This window comes from Nomascus leucogenys, chromosome 4 (genome assembly GCF_006542625.1).
Source record: "Nomascus leucogenys isolate Asia chromosome 4, Asia_NLE_v1, whole genome shotgun sequence".
In the NCBI taxonomy this organism is placed as follows: Eukaryota; Metazoa; Chordata; class Mammalia; order Primates; family Hylobatidae; genus Nomascus; species Nomascus leucogenys.
The window spans coordinates 107,467,647-107,480,347 of NC_044384.1; the positions used below are offsets into that span (position 1 = coordinate 107,467,647).

Sequence of the window (12,701 nt, forward strand, 5' to 3'; positions counted from 1 at the left end):
TCCAGGAGTAGCCTAGACCCAGTGACCACGGGAACTGGTGTGTGAATGCCCCACCCAGCTCCCTCACCCCTCGGGGGCTGCAGTGACCTACTCTCCAGTGAATTCTGCTGTCCTGGCCTCCTTCCTTCCCTGTCTCACTTCCCCTCTCCCCTAACCAGTGCTGCCTAGGCTTACCTCCCAGACACGCAACTTATACTGCTGGGGGAATCCAAACCAAGACACTAATCAACCATCCAAATATCTTATCCCTCTCTTCACACCCTCCTCTCCACCCAAGGTACTGAGAGCAGCACCAAGCTCATGAACGCACTGAGGCGGAGATGGATGGGACACACGATATGGACTCTCTGGTTTGAGAATCTCGTTGTTCACCCGAAGTGGCAACAATTCCCTGCCCCATCCAACAGCAAGCTGCAGGGCAGCCATCTCAGCAGGGGGATCTTGACCCAAATCAGTCGGGAAGTTCTCCTGCAAATGAGCGAGGAGGACCCTTTCTCAGGGCTCCCACCTCGTGATGGCAGCTGTGGGTTCCTGCTGAGACAAACCAAGTTGCCCTTCTGGCTCATGGCTGGCTTCACTTCCCAAATGTACCAAGTGGTGTCTCCATGTGCTGGGTGAAGCCACAACCATTCCAAGGCTGTCACCTCTGGCAGAGACCTGACGGGCGGTCAGATCCAAAGGGAATCCCACTCCTGCAGGGACGCTCACCCTACCCTCCTTCTGAGGACTCTGTTGTCCCCTTTGTGCCAGTGCAAGGGCACATCGCTGTCTTACCTGTGTTTAGGCAGCCAAGGGGAGAAGCAAACCAAGGGGAGGTATTGGTCCAGGCCAAACACCGAGTTGGCCAGGCCCAGCTGGTACCTGTGACCACAGGGACAAGATCTGCTCATAGGATGAGTGCGGAGGCCCGAGTTTAACTCTGTGTCATCAAAGCCCAGCCTTCTCCCGCCTGCCTTGCTTTCTCCCTTCTGCAAGGCCCGTTCTGTCATACTAACCCTTTCCTGAAAACTGCAGAAGATGCAATGACGTAGCCACAGCTCTAGTAATAACATAACAGCAAGAGACGGTGGGACTTTTAAAAGAGCAGGTGTCCTTAACATCCATCTGCATCCACTATTTCTTTTTTTTGAGACAGAGTCTCGCTCTGTCGCCCAGGCTGTAGTGCAGTGGCGTGATCTCGGCTCACTGCAAGCTCTGCCTCCCGGGTTCACGCCATTCTCCTGCCTCAGCCTCTCCAAGTAGCTGGGACTACAGGCGCCCGCCACCACGCCCGGCTAATTTTTTGTATTTTTAGTAGAAGTAGATTTCATGTAGCTAAAAGGTCACGGATCATGTTATCCCCCATCTTGATTCTGGTGTTTGGAGGATGACTGCTTTTCACTGGTTCAGCTGAGAATCTTAGCTGGGACCTGCCGTGGTTATAGGGCTTGTGGACAGTTTTGTTTTAAGAAACAACCATTGATTATAAAATGGAGCTTACTAAATTCCACAGAGCCAACCTGTGCCTCTACTTCTCCATCAGCTCATGATTTGTTCCAACCTGCCCACCAAGGCCAAAGCCTGAGGTATTACGCTGGAGTCTATAGCAAAACAAAAACAAAAACAAAAAACTGATGATGGGGAGGGACCTGCCTTCTGGGAGCCTCCAGTCTAGTAACAGGCAGACTAGCAAGAACCCAACAACCACAGCACTAACAGTGTGTCAGCTGCTGTCCAAATGCCTCACATCTACTAACTTCCTTAATACTATCAGCAGCCCTTGAGGAAGGTACTACTACTCTCACATCACAGAATGAGGAAACAACTCACCTCACTGGCTTCAATCACTCAAAGACACTTGGCTATCCAGTGCAAGCCAGGCTCTTACATTCTTAACCTCTATGCTATACAAACTGCCCAGAAGCCCAACCTGGGGGGCGATCTGTGCATTTCACATGGTCACTGAACTCTGAGTCCATTCTCTCCCTTTCTGAGCCTCAGGACAGAGCTATCTGTCACAGGGAAGCCACAAGGAAAAGCGAACGTCTGCTCACCTTTTTGAACATGCCATGCTCTGCTGATCCCTGTTCAGAGCAGTTTTGCATGAATAATGGCTAAAGTCAAGGTTTTGATGGAGAGAAACAAACCCTGGACATCTTACGAAATGTTAATCTGGGTGTCAGAGGGCTCTGAGTTTTGACAGAGGTTTTCCCTGCCACAGAGGGCAAGCCCCTGCCGTCTTGCTTCCATGAGTCACTGAAATAGCCTCAGCCCCATCTCCTTTTATAAGTTATACATGTTAAAGTGCAAGGTTGCAATAGAACATAGCACATGTGTAGAGAAATATCCATTCACATATGCATGCACACACATGCCTTCTATTTGGATTTTTTTTTAATTTTTATTTTTTAATATGGAATGCTTCACGAATTTGTGTTTCATCCTTGTGACGGGGCCATGCTAATCTTTTCTGTGTCATTTATTTGGATTGTTTTAACACAAAGAACCTGCAAATTCTTCATCTTATGGAAGAAAAGACATGGACATTCCAGCCAGGCACTGTGCTGGGTACTTGGACGGACACAGATGGCTAGTCAGGGCTGACTCGGACTTGAGGTTCTCAGAGTCTAATAATGAGAAAGACAGACCACTGGAGAATTCACATTCACTTTAAGACACTATGAGAGGAGTGCTCATTACATTAAAAAAAAAAGGAGCTGCTGCTGGTCCTGCCAGGAGTGGAATGAGGGTAACTGGGAGTCAGGGAAGGCTCCCCAGAAGAGAAGACTGCTACTTGGGTCTTGAACACTAAGTAGAAATAATTTCCAGTTTGAAAACAAAAACATATGCCGGAAAAACAGGCTGATGGGGAAGGGGCATTTCACAGCCAGAATGGATGAGACAGGGGCTCAGAGCATAAGCTTTGGACCAGGAGGCCTAGGTTTGGACCCTCACCCCTACTTGCTGGGCCTGGGACCTTGAGCAATTACTTCACCTGTCTCCTTACCTGCAGCAAAATGACTGCAGACTATCTCATTTAATTCTCCTTACAAAGAGCTTGGCCCACCCAGGACCTGTTCAATAAACTGCTTACTGCAATGGTTCACAGACAGAGTAGACATTTTGCTTGTTTTCTGTCATGACTATATCGGTTTGCCCCTAATCCAATGTCTCAGAGTTCTGCAGGGCCCTTGGTTCCCAGACTAAGCCCTGAGATGCAAGCGAAGAATAACTCTTTTGTTTTATGCATCAACTGTCCATGTCCCCTGAGAATAATATATGAGAATAAATAGTTGCTGATGTGCTATCACAAGAGGCACGAAAAAAACCAGAAGGCTCTGGGAGAGCACAGGAAAAGTATATCTTCCATTAGCTTTAGGAGCCTTATTTAAGTGGTGATATCCTTTGAAGGAGGTACAGTGGGGTGGGGAGGGGTGGGGAGGTTGGCTTGGGGAAAAGGAAGTTTCCACTAAACCATGGTTCATTGTAGTGAACAACAGAAAACTGATAAGAGAAGCCTTGGTTTCATGAAACAATTCACAAATAAATTGCCAATCAACACAGCTCCAACTCCATGGGAAACTCCTCTTCAAAACAGTGAAGGAAAAGAACAAGGGAAATTTATAATCTTTTTGGCCTGGGTGTATATCAGCCTATGTTTTTGACAAGCAGTAATGGAAAATAGGTTTCCTGCATGCTTCTATAATATTTTCCTTGCTGTTGGTTTTGCTTCTCTAACTTGCCTTCTGCTCCTCCCTACTCTTGGAACGTTCAATCTATTTTGTGATCCTGACGTGTCTAGTGACCCAGACTTACATGAGGCTTGCTCAGAATTTTAACTACCGTTTTCTTCCTGACTTTTCAGGGCTTTTAAGTTGCCCTGGATTTCCTGGCCCCTCATCCTTGGCATGAAAGAACATGAGGCCTCTTTACCTAGAAGGCGGCACAATGAATCAGCAGCAGTGCTGATGATGGAAGGCCCAGGGACCAGATGGCTTTTAAGACAGGCTTTCACAAAAGGAACCTGAGGAGAATGACAGGAAAGGTACAGGAGAGTAACCAAGGTTTCAAAGGCACAGAATTTGAGGCTCCTGGAAGGTACCTTATAGAATAGTGCTTCTCAAAATTTAATGTGAACATGAATCACCTGCAGATTCTGATTCAGCAAGTCTAGGGTGTAGCCTCAAATTCTGTGGTTCTAACAAGCCCCATTGATTACATTTTGAGTGGCAAGATTCTAGATGACCTAATTCAATCATCTCATTTTCCAGATGAAGACACTGAGGTCCAGAGGGAGAAAATGACTTGAGGAAGGAAGGTCAGAGTAAGAAGTGAGTTGAGTCTAAAAGCTGGGTCTGTAATTGCTGGTCACAGTGCCCTTTCAAAAGAATTATTTAAATAGCCACACAGACGACAGAGGTGAGGGACTCACCCTCCCCTCACAGTCTGCCTTAGGTAGGACGTCACTTGGAGAGATTGCTCAGTTTTGAACTCTAGTGGGTGATCTGAAGAACCTAAACCCTAAAGCAGGTAATGTAAAGTTCAGAGTGACTGATCTGTCTATGCTGAACTTATTTATTCAACTGGGCCTCTTGAAAGAATCAAAGAGGACTCTTAGGGCCAGAGGACGCAAGCTGTCTCCCATTACCTGTGGTCACACAACAACAAGGCTGCAGATTCTGCAGGAATATGAACCTCCTGCTTTAATAAGAAGACATTCGGGCTGGGAGTGGTGGCTCATGCCTGTAATCCCAGCACTTTGGGAGACTGAGGTGGGTGGATCACTTGAGGTCAGGAGTTTGACACCAGCCTGGCCAACATGGTAAATCCCTGTCTCTACGAAAAATACAAAAATTAGACAGGCATGGTGGTGAGTGTCTGTAATCCCAGCCACTCGAGAGGCTGAGGCAGGAGAATTGTTTGAACCTGGGAGGCAGAGGTTGCAGTGAGCTGAGATCAAGCCACTGCACTCCAGCCTGGGTGACAGAATGGGATCCCATCTCAAAAAAAAAAAAAAAAAAAAAGACATTTGTATAACACTGGTAATGCCACCAAGGCTTAGTGATTTGGGTAACAGATAGTAAGAGGCTTAGCTTGTGGAGTAGTCTGTCACTCCAAGTGGAGATGGGTCGGCAGGCAAAGTGATAGTAGCTCCCAACTGAGCTCACCCTCCAGCCCCATCCTGCTGTTGTCCAGGCCCAGGCATCTGAATTTGTATTCAACTTCCCAGCTGATTTTAATGTCCACCTAGTTTTAGGAACCAACAGATTAGATGACCCCTCAAAAAACTGCCATTTGGCCTGGGATGGTACAGTCTTGGAGACGATGCTGCTCTCTCGGTGAGGGGGGTTAAGGAAGCATCACGGTGAAGCCAGTGGCCCCTTCCCAGAGTTAATGATGCACTCACAAGGGCAGCTAGGGACCCCTGCCCTCTGTCTCTGAGAAGGACCAACGCCACTCAAGGAAGGCCCAACAACGAGCTACCATGGTTATGAGAAAGGCAATCTGCATAGTTCAGATTTTATTAGAAATGAAGAAAGGGAGCAAAACTGAGGTTGTGATCTCAGTGTGAGGGAGGCATTTTTGGAAAAAGCATAGAAGAGCTTTTGAGAATTGAATGAGAAACATTTGATGTGGGACAGATTTTCTCTGAAAATGTGAGCAACCTGGTGGGTGAATTCTGTGCCCTGTGAAAAATACTGGTAAGGACAGTATACAGAGGAGGGGGCCCCAGGCTCTCCAGCTGCCTGCAAGGAGGGGAAGGTTCCACCAAACAAGCCTCTGGAGGTTGAGGGGCTGTGCTGGGGGAACTGCTGGCCCTAATTCTTACCCTTATCTCTGTCTTCTGTCACGTGCCTTTGCACTTCCTCCTGCTAAAGAGGGGAGAGGACCCTACTTCTGTGCTCCATCGTTAGGTTGGCCACGGAACTTGCTTTGGCCAACAGAATTCGGCAGATGGATGGTGTACCAGTCTGGGGCCTAGGTCTTAAGGGACCTCAAGTGCTTTCACTTGCCTTCATGCTCTTCTGCTGCTGTTACGAGCAGAGCTTGTCTTGCTACCCTGCCGTCCATGGGGAATGAGAGCCATGAGAAGTAGAACCACTCAGCTGACCCACAGACTTTTGGGGAGGGACAGGGCCCAGCCTGAAGCACAGGGGCCCAGCCGAGCCAACCCTGGGCCAGCTGAGCCCCAGCTGCCCTGCAGCCCTGGGATAACACTTGAGTGCTGTGGAAGCCACTGAGTTCCAGGGGGTTCCTAACACAGCCGTGGCTGATGGCACAGGTGCCGAGAAGAAGCGGCAACTAGCACGAACCTCACTCAGCAGCCAATTTGGCGCTCTGCTCAGGGCAGCTCCTTACTCCAGAAGACAGGAAACAGCTGATAATCCAGAGGACAGGACAACTTTAGTAAGGAGTTCGTGATCCTTCTCTGACTTTCAGCCCTTTGCTCACATTCTTACACAAAATGAAAAGAGAAACTGGACTTTCAATCATGGTGGCTGGCTGGAAAAAGTGAAACTTTTGCTAATAATAAACACAGAATCGTTAATGCTTTACCATGTCACATGCCCTTCACCCAGGTCTCCTGGTGCTTCCTGAACACTTACTCATTCATCATCAGGAGGCCTGAGGCTTCTGCTCACTCAGCAGCAGAGACAGGCAGCTCACGCTTGGCCTGAGGGACCTTTTCGTAGGCTCCGGAGTGAATGGTTTTCTCAGAGGGAAGGAGGACCAGGAATTATCCATGGTCTTGTTGAAGAAGTAAGGCACTGACTATAAATAATTTCCTATCCAGCCAACTGCTTGCCACATCAGAGCGTGGTATGGGTCTTAATCTTCTGCTTCTTTCTGACTGTGTTATCTTAGGGAAATTTTCAAATTTTCTGAGCCTCAGCTTTCTCAACATAAATCCTTAAGAGTTGCTGTTGGCATTACAGATAATAAATATGTAAGAAAAAGCTGACCCTATGCTTACACATGTAGGTACTCAAGGGGAGCTATTTTGTTCATCAGAGCACAGAGGAAGCAGGGTTGCCATGTGCAACCGTGTAGGTTGTTAACTGCACAAAGACTCCTGGCCAAGGAGGCAAATGGGGCTGAAATCCATCCTGAGCCCCACAGGCCTAGTCTTGCCTTCTGTGTGGCCCGCTACTGTCCAGAAAGAAGGGTTCCTGTTTCTAGTTTGCACAAAGGGTACATAGCAGCCCTAAGAGAAAGTCCAGGGTATTGAAGGTTAAAGATAAGTTTGTGCTGAAACTTCTCTGAAAGAAAGTGAAAAATGATCACTTTACTTAGTGACTTGCAAATAATTACACAGCTTAACAAAAAGTTGCCAGTTAATTTTCCATTTGTCCTAAAGATTCCAACTCAGTAGGTCTGAGGAGAGGCCTCAGAATCTGCGCTTGTAGTCAGCATTCTCAGTGTGGTTTATATAGATCTAGGTTCGAGAACCACTGTGATGTTTCGGGTTCCCTTGACCCAGGCCTGGGCTCTCAGGACGTAAGAGCAAGTCAATCAAATGAACAAACAGGAAATCATCTGCAGCAGTTCAAGTGTAAGTTCCAGGGTTAAAAATCCAGAAATACCCCCTGTGTCTTGTTAAAAAGAACTTTAGTCGACCGGGGCCTCCCAGTGGCTGGGCTGGGGAAAGGCCGTAGCATTAAAGGGCTGCATGGCAAAAGGGGTGCATGGCAGCTTGGGAGGTGGCCGGGGCCCTGACAAGGAGCCTCTGATGCACACTAATGATAGGAAAGAGCCTGGCCACCGAAGGCAATTACAGAGGATGAAGCATCACACAAGCCAGCAAGGCGGGGGAGTGCAGGGGGATCTTATTATCCCTCTGTCTTGCTTAATAGGAGTTAATAGTTGGAAGGGAATAAAAGAATGGTGTGTGAAGTTTAGTGCCAATACAGTCTAATATGCATGCTATGTTTTTATTTCAAAGAGGATAAAGGCCCAAATTTTATACTGAAAACAAATGTTAAAAATTAATTATAAAGAAGACACCAGAGGGCCTCAAGCCTGTTCCCTGGGTGACTGATTAAATGCCTGCCTCATTCAGACTGGTATAAACCCAATCTCTTGGAGGAAGGCCAAAACTATTTGCCAACGTCCACAGAGACTCTCCAAGAAAATGATCCTGGTGCCAGGAAAGAGAAAAACATACTCACCACCGCTGCCCGGAGCCAGCCACCGCCACAGGGTGGAATCCAGTCATGGGCAGGAATGCAGAATGCTGCTGCAAGGTCAACGTGGGTCAAGAGCATCCCTCATCACCTGAAATTGATTATCAATGAACCAAACAAATAAGGCCATTCAGGCCTGAGAGAAAAGCGGCCCAAAGAGTTCCTTCTCTCTGCAGGCTCTGAGTCAGGGAGGTGGGGGGCTTTTTTTTTTTTAATCCCTGGATTTTGTTTGGTTTGAGACTATCTTCCAATTCTCAGAATGTGCAAGCTCTAATTGAAAATTTTAGAACAGGAATTAAGCCAATGACTCTATTATCTTTTGAATTTTAAAATTACAGTTTAATGGCAAGATAACATTTCCTTGTTAAAATAAAACTAAAAGATTTCAAAAAATGCTGATATCCCCCTTCAATACTCCTCACTCCCAAACCCTAGTTCTTTCTTTTCGTCCCAAAGGTAACTGCTGTTAGCAGTCTGGTGTGGGTCCTTTCAGACCTATAGAAAACATGCAAACACATAGAACTGTTTTGTAGAGTATTTTTTCGCTGATGATATCATACTGGACATATTTTTTGCAACTTACATTTTTCATTAAACCACAGGTCTCAGAAGTCAATTCATGTTGGTACATATGCTAATTGCAGCACAGTATTCCAAAGTATGTACACAATTACTCCACATTCAACAGAAAAAAGTCCATGTTTCTTAGACTGGTATTTAGGGATGTTCATAATAAGGTCCTGACCTACATTTTCTACTTTATTTATGCCAGCTCCACACCCCACCCCCACTTCAAAGTAAACTATACACAAACCAAAAGGAACCATTTGCAGTTTCCCACAGGGATGGGCAGGCATCTCCATGCAGGGCTATCTGTATCCTCAGTTCCTCCTCATCCTGCAAGGTCAGCTCCCAGCTGGCAGTCATTACACCTTCCTTGGGACTTCTAGTTTATATGCCCTCATATAGGGTCCTTACCACTGCTGCTGGGCGTTCAAGTAATTAAAGGCTTATTCTTACCTTTCCTCTTTAGTCTGGTGTTCCCAGCCCAGAATCCATAAGCCCCTTTTCCTTTAGCCTAAGATGTTTTATAAACCCAAGTTCGGACCATCCCTGTGGTTACTTATCACTAGGTGCACCCATGTGTACACAACAATACGTATGTTAATAAATGTCTCGTTTTTATCTTGTGAAACTGTCATTTGCCAGTTTAATTTACAGGGCTCCAGCTGCAGAAACTAAGATGAGGAAACTAAGATTGCCTCCCCTACACTTATCCATCCCTGCATCCATCTTTCTACGAATCCTTCTACTCCTCCTTCTCTCATTCCTCTTTGTAGGCAGCCATGACAATGCATCCCCCCATCCCCCAGCCCCAGATCTGACTGCAGGGAACTTATTGACTGACCTGCATTATGAGGTTGGGGAGAGACAGTGCCTGCGGTGCAGGTACTTTGCACCCCTGGGTCACTGCAAATGTGGGACCGTAGTGACAGTAATGGTGAATGCTCATTGGAGCTCATCTCTGAGCCACGAACCAAGAGTGTGCCGTTTCCAGGAATTCCCTCAGTGGTGGACAGCCTTCCCCTTTCCATGGTGCTTTCATTTCATTCTACTATGACCAAGGAATGGATAATTTCTATTTGGGTGTTAAAGGATGCAACTGCATGGAGAGACCAGTGGCTTGCCCGAGGGGACACAGTGGTGCCCACACGAACCCTTGAGAATTCACACCACTATGAGCTCCTGCAGCCTGAGGGAGTGGAGGCTGAACAATATTTGCAGCCCTAGAGTTGCTAGAACAAAACAGGTTTCATGATCCCTCTCAACTCCATCTGGCTGTCTCTTGGTCTTGGAAGGTACCATATGCCCAGTACAATTTAAAAAATAGTTGGATTAAAAAAAAACAGACTATGCCACTTGGGAAAGATGGGCTGCTACCCTCCTTTGAATTCTCTTAGATTCTGCGATTCCACCCCTCCTCAGCCTACCCACTTTCAATTTTATACAACTAAGAGCTCGTGCTGCAGCTCCCTCTCCCCCTCCTCCAGTGTTGGCTTGAACAGCACTGCCTAACCTGGAAGGCTGGTGATGCCTCTCCCTTAGTGCTCCTGCAGCCCCGAGGTACCCTATCCCATACCACAGCTGTCCTGTACCCACCTACTCCCTGCCTGTCTCCCTAGAGGGAAGTCAGTGCCTGGGGAGCCAGAGGCAGGGGGCACTACCATCACAAAGGGGACTCAAGATAATGTGTAGAGCGAGTGCTTGGCAGTTGGGCTTTAGGCATTCCAACAGGTCAGCTAAAAAAGCAGATTCAGCCGAATATTCATTCAGCCAGCACTCTCTGGGCTGTCACCCCCAATTCCAGGAGTTGGATCCCACTCAGCTTCCCACATCTTGCAAAACCGCCCCTCTTTCTCAGCACCTGTGACTGCCCACATGGATCTGCCAACCTTTCCAGGCCTCTGCAGGTGGAACTTATCTGGTATCCTCATTTCTCAGTTTCCCCCATATTCATTTTTGGAAAACAGGCCTTTAAAAACATTCCTGCGATATTATCAACATCCTATCAGCTGTTTTTCTGGTTTGTTGCTTCTTTTTTTCCACCAGTTTCCACATATCTCCCTGCTTCTGTTCCCACTTTGTCCCCACTGCCACCCATCTCCTCATATCCCCCATCTCTGCACCTTCTAATTCTCTTACCACCTCCCATGCGCATATTCCCTGTCTCAGACCTCCTGTGTCCAGGGCAGTGCTGCCTGTCGGGAGGGCTCTCCCTTGCCGTGGACCTGGCAATGATGACTTGGCCCCAGATGTAGCTGAGCCTCTCAGCAGTTCTTGAAACACGATCAATTTTCAGGGATGCAGTCAGCATATTTTGGCAGAGAAGCACCTGAGAGCCAGCTCGGGAGTTACTGGGCAGGAACCAGCAGTTTGAAGGGATTAAAACAAACAAACAAGACCTATCCAAAGTGTTTTGCTGATAGAACTGGCAGATACAGAGGGCAGGTGTGGATATGGAGAGAAAAATAAACTTTCATCAATTTTGTTTTTCACACCACAATGAATGAACAATGGGTGCTGGCAATTAGAGCAGTAACAGTAATAACAAAGAATGAAAGTTACACCAGTAAATGTAATTTCTAAACGTCAGATGGATATCAGATATATTCCTGTTTTAATGCCTAGAAGGTACATTAAAATCTAGGAAAGAATCTAAAAGTAAGCAGTAATTTGTGATGCTTTTCAAAGAAAAGAGTTAAGAAAGTATTTTTTAAATGAAAGTATTAAAATTCGCAATAGGGTTAATTGACTATTCTAATTTTTACTTCAAGTATATAAAAACACACACAAATATTACCCTGATCTTGATGTGGATAAGAAGATAAATTACTTTCAACTTTGTTTTGCCTTTCAGATTGCTGCAGAAGCTCCTTAATAATACAGAAAGTTTATGGGGTGGCACCTGCCACCACACTAACCCCCGGGGAAGTCCTGCCCCCATCTTTTATTCTTCTTTGAGGAGACAAAGACATCACATATTCCCCAGAGGAGTAGAAGGTGACAGCCATAGATTACCCTTGTCCTTCCATCATTATTCCAAAATGATTGAGTTTTACATGTGGCTTTCTCTGTCAGCTGAGTAAGAACTCCGGGTCGTCCCACTGAGAGGTAAGACTACTCAAAAGCATTGTCAAAATGTGTCCTGGAAGACTGTGCTAGCACATGAGCTACCAGCCCCTGCCTCAGCCCAGGGGTGAGTGGGATCCAACAGGAAGCAACCTGTCAGCTTAACACGCCAAGCTATCCTTTTAAAAGCTGCCAGCATGATTTTTTCCTCATTATTTATTTTTTGTTGATAAGTAAAAACTGTACATATTGATGATGCACAACATAGTGTTTTGGGATGCGTATACATTGTGAATTCATCTCACAGTGACTCTCCTCCCCTAAGGGCTGGCATTTCTACTAGTGTGTTTCTTGGGGGAAGGGTCCTCCTTTGCTAAAACAGCGTGCTATGAAACTGTAGGCAAAGGGTTACTATTACTGCTTGTGACTGCCGGAGAAGTCAGAATTGTAAGTTGAGCACACCTTCTCTGGTGTGTACTCAAGCCTTTCAACCACACAAGTTTTCAGGGATGAAACGCAAGCCGGCTGTACACACAAAGGGGCATCGACGTTATCCCTGTTGTCCCATTAATCATATTTAACGCCTAAGTCTAATAATGTTATCTTTGCTCCCAGTTCCAAGAGTGTATAATTTAACCAGAGCAATTTTCCCCAAAGTGTGAATCAGGCTCATACACTATCTCTCTCAACTTCCTTTGTGCTTCTAAATTAGAAAACCAAAACGTCACTTTTCTCAGATATAAAATCCTCTCAAAGTCAATGTAAAAGAATAAAGCAATTAACTTCCTGGATAAACCGCAGTATGGTGGTAAGAACACCATACCTGAAAAAGTAGTTAAAAAATAAAACCCTTTCTACAAGCGACACCCCTTGTTTAAGACCCAAATAACGAATGCAGTTCCCGAG

At 46.3% G+C, this 12,701-nt stretch overlaps 1 long non-coding RNA gene and 1 other non-coding gene across 2 annotated transcripts in view; both read right to left on the reverse strand.

The window, feature by feature from the left end:
• Positions 1 to 12,701, reverse strand: part of LOC115834803 — a 112,182-nt gene that overhangs the window by 38,986 nt on the left and 60,495 nt on the right. The window lies entirely within an intron of this gene.
• Positions 2,387 to 2,493, reverse strand: LOC115834910. Its single transcript, XR_004029903.1, has one exon. It is a non-coding gene; the product is annotated as a U6 spliceosomal RNA (small nuclear RNA).